Genomic DNA, 5,689 nt, shown 5'->3' on the forward strand with positions numbered 1-5,689 from the left:
TCCCCCAACCATGGCCAAAAGCCTTCCTGCCTGTATAAAACTTTGTTCGTTCATTAAACATGAATGAGAGAAAAATACTTTACAAACATAACGCGCAATCCAAATTGTGCGAAAGGCACTTTAACTTTTAATAGTTTAAAATTAGCGCCTTCTTTTTTATGCCGGCGAACTTATGATGATGGAGTTGCACTAAATTACTTTTTGTGCTGCTGAAATAAAAGAAAGTCTGTACTCTGGGTGAAATCTTTTGCGGCCAACAAAAACGGCCCGATCAGGCTGTTGTTAGTATCATCAGCTCGTTCGGTACCTCCAACAGCGTAAATGGCTAGGTACGGCTGTGACTGCAATGGAAAGGTTGATTAGTATCAGTTTCATATCGTCGACAGCGCAAGCAGGCCGATGCGCCTGTGTTCGACAAGTTTTGTCGCAAACACGCACATTGCATTGATAAAAAGTTCCGGCACTGCACCGTTAATGATCTGACGCAATTGCGTTAATGGATAAAATAAGCGGCTCCTCTTGCCTAGGCAGACGCCGGCACTTTCTATATGATTGCATACTACACACTCAAAACTGCACTGTATCCAAACCATACGTGCCTGCATGACCTAAGGGTCGTGTGTCTGGCTTGCAACGAAAGAAAGGGTCCGGGATTCGATTCTCTACCAATTACCCCAATATTATTTTAAGCTCAATTAATTTACTTTGTACACCGACATGTCCTAAGAAGTTCGGGTCTTGTTGCGACTTCCTAACCGCCAGTTTTCAAACGTTGCGCTTACATTTTATTCCACAAATCCGCATGCGACGTCTTGACGTTGCTGACATATCCACTTTGCTCGCACCTACCGGCGACGACGCGAACTACTCCGCGCTCTCCACTGCATGGGACACTTAACAAGTCGCGTTAAAAGCCCGCATACCTCACACCAGCGCACGCTATAACACAGAAAGCATAGCACGGTAACTGCAGTGAACGAGGCAAGGACAATAGTTACCGCGCTATGCTTTCTGTGTAACGATGAACCAACACGCCCAAAACTTTCCCACCGCGCTGTAATTTTCGTCGATGATAGAAGCTTATTGACGAGGGCGAGGTCGTGCACGGGCTTTAAGTTTGTATGTGGCATTGCTGGAAATTTCTTTTTATTAACGGTGCCTGCCCTTCACAGGAGTATTCCGGAGCTGTTTGTTAGCGATGGGGCTGCGGTCCACCGCTTTCCATCTGAAGGAGAAAGGGGCCTGGTAACATATACCACTTTAGACAAGAAAGCGTAAGGGTAATATGGTGGTGAGACAGGAGAAACGCTTTTGGATCATGCAAATAAGCGCAACATCTTGAGAACCGTAAAAAAATAACAAGGACACGGTTGAAAGAGATGAACTATTGGGCGACAGCAAACGGCTGCAAAAACGTGCGCCACAGCAGTTGCAAGATTTTCATGAGGGAGGATGAAGGTGCTTTAGCGACGGTTTTTACAGATGCAAGGGATCTGGACAACGTTGACTTAGGCTTACAGTAGTAATTTTTGTGTGTGTGCTCTAAGGAGCAACATGGCGAACATCCCGACTATATTTTCGTACGTATTACCGAACAAATATTTAACTGAACTTGATACAGCATACACAAAATCTTTTTGGTACCTCCATTTAAACGCACTGGCTGTTGGAAACAACCCATTGAATTTAACATTACTTTTACAGGAATTTATGATACGATTTGAAGTTGTTATAATTACGGAAGCCTGCTCGACGAAACAGTCGCATGTGACGCAGTATATGGCGTGTAGGGACCAGTTTTCATAGCTTTCACAGCAAGCACCTTCTTTAAACCACAGCATCAGACGCGGCGGCGGTGTGCGTATGTAGAGCTGGGAGCAGCTTTGTGGTCAGCGCGCCTCCAGTGCGCTGCTGTACAGTTGCCGCAGATGTTCTCAGTGTTTTGCGTTTCTCTTCCCAACGCTGCTCTCGTCCCTATTGGCCACCGGCGATCACATGGTTAAAGAAGTATCCATGCATTAAAAAGGAGCAAACTCCTCCCCATCGTTTAGCTCTGATAGCCTGCTGGTACAGCTACGTTTCCCGTGCTTACAGATTGCTTTTTGTTCGAGAACACATGTTGATTAAAATTTTTTTTAATCCAAAACACGCATTTTTATGAAAAATGTTCGCCATTTTTAGGAAAGAAAATGCTACTGGTGTTTACAGCAGATGGTGCCAACCATTCACATGGCCAATATTTTGTTCTTAGCTCTTTTAACTGGGTCTTGGTGCATCCCTCGGATTACTAGGAAGATTTTCCATTCCCTGCAATAGCACATTCGCTGTAATAAAGAAGATCTGCAGTCAAAAAAAAGACAGATCGACACTGCACTCCCTGCCTCCGGCATTCAAAAGTTGTGGCTTTCCCTCATAGTTCCAATGCTTGGGACAGTCGCATGGAGGACCTACACGGAGGTGCGTGATCGCTGCTCGCGTGACCGGTCCTCACTTTGTGCTCGTGTTTTCGCCGGCAGGGCCACGCAAGCTTCTTTTGTCACGGCAGCCTGCGTCTTTCGCCCGTGAAACGAAGCGGCCGTGCAAACGCTCGGGATTGATGACGCGTGACCACGTGCTCTGGTGCACCCAGCGCACTTTGCGGCGACATTGTCTGTTCGCGTGTCAGCGTTGCCCTTTCAGATGCGCATTTCGCGTTCAGACAGACGTGAAATTGGCTGCCTCTTCCAGTTAGGGGAGAGAAGCACGGGGGCTTCCCGTGTAGCTGTGGGAATTGTAGAATTAATAGCTGCTGCGAGGTCGGCCAAGTCGTGTCACTGAACCTGGGAGGTGGCGGCGGTGACAACATTTATTATGCAATCATATATACGAATAGGTGTTGGGCATCGTGACCTGAGGGGTGACGCCCTTACAACCACTAGGTGGCATGCCTAGTCAGGCACCCTCTAGGAGGTTGCCACAGCCCGGTCGCGCTAATTAACGGCCCCTTGGGCCTGGAGGGTGCAGCAGCCGGATAAGGTCGCCTCAAAGTCCTCTCAGGTGGGGCTGGGGATAGGTGGTAGGGATGGGTGGTGGTGATTTCTTTTATTCTCCCAAAACAGGGGACCAGTCCAAGGACCGGTTGCCCTGGCTTAGAGGAGGTCGGCGGGGATCCCTTGGGATGTCGCGGCCTCCACCGCGCGCTGGATAAGCCGGCGTTGGTCTGCCGGCTCGGAAGTACGCAGGAGAGACTCCCACGTCTCTGGGGTGTTTGGGTTGTTTGTGTTGTGATGTGTACAAGTCCACACCATGTGTATGAGAGTGGCTGGAGTTGAGCAGCGTTTGCACATGGGGTCTATCTGTTGCGGAAAGATCTTGCTGTATAAGAGGGGGTATGGAAAACTGCCAGTTTGTAGTTTGCGCCATTGGACGGCCTCGCGTCTTGTTAGATCACGGTGTCCGGAAGGATAGAGACATCTTTCGAGCCGGTAGTGCTGTAGTATGTCCGTGTAAGTGGTGAGTAGAGAAGCGCGTGAGATATTAGTGTCAGAGGAAGCAGGGAGGCCGATCACACACTCTGCTCGGCAGCTGAGATCTCGGGCGAGTGTGTGCGCCTGTGCGTTTCCGCTGAGCGACTCGTGGGCTGGGGCCCAAAGAAGTAAGCGAGAGTTGGAAGAGGGTGCAGTAGAAAGGAGAATGTGTGACGCCTGGCAAGAGATACGGCCAGCATCGTAGTTGCGGATAGCCTGTTGAGAATCACTGATGACGACTTTGGTATTAGGGTCAGCTAGCGCTAGCGCAATGGCAACCTCCTCCGCTGCGGTCACTGTTTCTGCATTGCGAATGCTGCAGGCTGTGTATCAGCTGCGGTGAGGGGCGAGAGCTACCGCCACCGTCGCTGGCTTCGAGGGATGGTAAGAGGCGTCCGTATACGTGACGTCCGGACGTCCGCTGAAGCGTTTCTCGAATTGACGTGCACGGTCGGCCCGTCTCTCGGCATGGTGTTCCGGGTGCATCCGTTTGGGAATGGGAGGGATGCGGAGATTTTGGCGATATTCCGGGGTAAGTTCAGCATAACTTGGGGCCGCTCTCGGCGGGGAGATCCCAACTTGCTGCAGTACCGCTCGGCCAGCGTGTGTGAGTGAGAGCCGCTCGTATTGGGCAGTGAGGGTTGCTTCAATATGTTCGCTCACGGTATTGGAGATTCCGAGAGCCATGAGCTTATGCGTAGCTGTGGACATGGGAAGGCCCAAGGCTGTCTTGTACGCTTTTCGGAGTGACACCTCTAGCCGTTCGCTTTCGGCACGAGTGAGACGTAGGTAGGGTGCAGAGTAGGTGACGCGGGAGCAGATGAAGGCTTGAACGAGGCGCAGGAGGTTGGACTCTTGCATACCATGATGCTTATTGGAAACTCGCTTAAGGAGGCGTCCGATCTGTACCACCGACTGGTCGATGCGTTGGAGCGTGGTGTTGTTGCTACCGTTGGCCTGTAGGTGTAAGCCCAAGATCCTGATGTGATCTGTACGAGGGATCGGGTTACCTTGCACCTGGAGGTTGATCTCAGGATGTATGTTTGGAGGGCGTCGTCCTGGGGACGGGATGATTATATACTCTGACTTTGTCGCCGAGCAGGTGAGGCCAATTGTAATGAGGTAATCTCCGATCCGTTTGATTGCGGTCTGGAGAGTCTCCTCTATCTGGCCGTCACTGCCGTGCGTGATCCAAAGTGTGAGGTCGTCAGCATAAATGCTGTGGTGCAGGTGAGGGATGTCGGCGAGTAGCTTGGGAAGGCCTATTAGTGCAATGTTAAAAAGCATCGGCGAAAGCACGGAGCCCTGGGGCGTGCCGCGGTTTCCCGGAGAGATGATGGAAGGATCTGCGGTGCCGGTGTTTAGTTGTACTGTGCGGTCGGAGAGGAAATCTCGGACGTACGCATACGTGCGATGTCCGACACCGAGAGCCTGAAGTTGTTGAAGGATCGCTTCATGAAGGACGTTGTCGAATGCCTTGGCAACATCGAGGCCGACGATGACTTTCGTGTCTAGTGTACGTTTCATGACCAGCTGATGATGGAGAAGAAGCATAATGTCCGTGGCCGCTAAATGAGGGCGGAAGCCGAACATTGTGTCTGGTAGTAGATGGTTGTCCTCGAGGTATCTCAAGAGTCTGGTGTGGATAACGTGTTCCATCAGCTTCCCAACGCAGGACGTGAGAGAGATGGGGTGGAGGTTGGCCAAGGTTGGTGGTTTTCCCGGCTTGGGGATGAGGACTAGATTCGCGCATTTCCGCTCCTGAGGGATGGTACCGCTGGCCCAACATTCTTGAAGATAGTCGGTAAGAGCATGAATGGATGCGTCGTCCAGGTTCCTAAGCATTTTATTTGAAATGTGGTCGGGACCGGCCGCTGAAGTCGTCTTGAGGCGATTTAGTTCTGCTCGGACCTCCGCAAGAGTGATTGGAGCGTCTAGGCCGGGATTGTCAGCGCCCTGATAGAAGGGGAGGTTGGTTGCTGGTTCGGGGCGGATGTAAGTATTTATAAGCTCTTGTTTGAGCTCGTCTGGCGTGCCAGGATACTGGTGGAAGATTCGCTCGAGCTGTTGGCGTGTTTGGAGTTTGCCTCCAGCTGGGTCGAGTAAATGTCGAAGGAGGTTCCACGTGTTACGAGTGTTTGGAGTCTTGTTCATCTGGTCACAAATGTTGTGCCAGCTCTGTC

Source organism: Amblyomma mixtum, chromosome 5 (genome assembly GCF_055824585.1).
Source record: "Amblyomma mixtum isolate Tamu chromosome 5, ASM5582458v1, whole genome shotgun sequence".
Classification (NCBI taxonomy): Eukaryota; Metazoa; Arthropoda; class Arachnida; order Ixodida; family Ixodidae; genus Amblyomma; species Amblyomma mixtum.